We start from the raw sequence: 2,890 nt of genomic DNA on the forward strand, positions 1-2,890 counted from the left end.
CACTTCAGACCTTTTGGCCTTAAGTGCATTTGAATTTTACTTCAAACCTATTTGGCCTTAAGTGCATTTGAAGTGTAATTTTTTCACTTCAGACTAAATTTTTTTAAAATTGTAAAGTGGGTAGGCTTGCAATTTATTTATTTTTTTGCAAAGTAGGTATAAGTTCAATTGTGGCCCAAAATAGGGTATAGATGCAAAAACCCTGGATTCACCTCTGGATAAAAGGCCATGGGGAGATATCGAATGGATCTCTGATCGGAAAATCGTATCCAAGTTGGGGTTTGGGATTCGCTCGCCCTAGTACACCAACCAAAGATTTACTGTTTTTCACCTTTCCGTCAAACCAAAACGAGAGCCAATTGGGTCACTATAGCCCTCTCCATGAGTATGAGGCCGGCTTGGTTGGGAGTATAGTGGAGATGCACCCAGTGGCGGATCCAGCTTATTACATGTGGGTTCCCGTGAACCAAGTAGCTTTTGCACATATTATGTATATGTATTAAAAAATTTACTAAACATCCATAAATATTTGATTGTGAACTCAATTATTTATTGTATATTTACTTAAGGTCGCTATAGGAACCCATAAACTTTATCCTGGATCAAAAAAATAGTTTACCATAAGACCATCTTCAACCCAACACCAATTTTGACACCAAACGCCATTTTAGTGTAAGATATGGGTATTTTTTTACTCCAACCCAACACTATTTCTTACACCATTTTGGTGTGTGAATAGTGTTACACCAAATTTGGTGTAACACTATTCATCAACACCGTTACTATTCACTATTATTTTAATATTATCTTTTATTATATAAGTCTTTTAATTTAACATATTATAATTTTGTAATTAATTATAGTTTTTATGTAATATCTTTATAATATTAATTTTATATTTTAATTTTGCTGTATAATTTTTGTAAATTAATTTTCGTATATTTTATTTTTATATAAAATTGTAAGTTAATTTTATTATAAGTTATAATTGTATAAAAATTATAACAACCGTTGTATAGATTTCATCTTAATCTCAACCGTCGGCTGGATTTGCAATCTCGTTTTGCAATTATTGTAGGGCCGTCACGTTTTTTGAGGTAAGAAGTGCTCCATGATATATTAACTACATGTATTATACTGCACAACATGATAATTGAGGACGAGCGTGATCTTAATGCATTAATTCAAGATGTTTGGGAAGGTTCAACTCCAACAGTAGAAATGGTAGTAGATGAAAATTATCGATTTGAACAACTTTTACCTCGCACAAAAAAATTAAGGACAAAAATGCTCATTTTGCTCTTCGTAATGCATTAATAGACCATTTGGGAGCAACATACTAATCTTATAAGATGAATATTTATGTAAAAATTAAACTAAATTTTATCATAATGTAATATTTATTTAATTATATCTTATCAATGATTTCATTTCTATTTGAATTATACATTAATATGTATAATGTATAATATTTGCTTATAATTTATATTATTTAAAAATTAAAGGTATAAAATAATTTTATATTAAATGGTTATATAAGAAAGAAATATGAATTATACAGGATAAATATGTAAAAAGGAAAAAAGAAAGGATTTGTTTTATAAAGAAAATAGTATAATATAAAAGGGAGAAAAGAATATAAAAGAAATATTCTTTTTTGGTGTAAAAAATAATGTAATGGGTTGGAGTTACTTTGCACCAGTTTGGTGTATAAAAATGGTGCAAGGGTAAAGTGTGTTTACTATTAAAAATAGTAAAGTTTGTTTACTATTACGAGGTCTAGTTCTATCATTTTAGTGTTCTTAATCCGTCTATTATTTCACACCCACATTCTTATTCGGCAACCTATTCCACATATATAATACATAGATTCTTGGATAACTTACGCTGGTATCATTTACAGCAAAAAGAAACATAGCAACCACTCACTACATAATAATAATAATAATAATGCCAGATTTTACAGTAAAAATAGCACGAGCTAATCAATTTTTGGACTGGTCATTCAAAAATAGTCAGCATTTGCAAAGTCATTGAAAAGTAGCCACTATTTTGCTGCTACACGGAAAGTTTCAATATAATATACCGGAGATTGGACCACTTGTGTATGAACTTCCAGCATATTATACTGGACCGGTATATTATATTGGAACTCTAGTATAATATACTGGAGTTCCAACATATTATACTGGAATTACAGTATATTATACTGGAGTATTTTCCGGATTTTGAACAGTATTTTCATTCAGATTTATCTTTACATAAAAAGTGACTAAATTTCGATTACTTTTGAAACTGTGGCTATTTTTAAATGTCCACTTGTAAATCTGGCTATTTTTGAATTTCACTCGATTTTACGCGGAGATTAAACCTCCTCGCTACACCAACCTAACGACCCCCGTGGTATTAGCTTTAGTCACCACTTGTCTCATGTCAAATATTGAGCCTACATAATGACTGCACTTTAGCTATATTTTGAAAATAACATTTTTGCCAATTGATTGACATTTCCAATCAAGCCTTGAGCTACGTAACTTTAATGCCTGGCTAGCTACTCCTTGAAAATTACTTCTTCGCCGTCTGAGCATTCAACACACCTAGCAAAAGACTGACTATACTAGTGACTAGTGAGAGTCCAACCTAACTGAGTTTTCATTAATGCATACTGCCTGAACGTGCAATATTCAGCTTGTGCAAATGGGCAAACAACATTTAAAGAGAATCATGGAGCAAGCTAAGGACTTCAAATGGCAAGTTTATCCACTCCATATGACAAGTTTATGGCAAGAAGATGAGCATCAGAATTGCATCTGCCCATGCACAAGTGACTGTTGCAAAGGATGGAAGCATAATGAATGAATTGACCAAAAAACTAAGCCACCAGAATACA

Source organism: Nicotiana tabacum, chromosome 6, assembly GCF_000715075.1.
Source record: "Nicotiana tabacum cultivar K326 chromosome 6, ASM71507v2, whole genome shotgun sequence".
In the NCBI taxonomy this organism is placed as follows: domain Eukaryota; kingdom Viridiplantae; phylum Streptophyta; class Magnoliopsida; order Solanales; family Solanaceae; genus Nicotiana; species Nicotiana tabacum.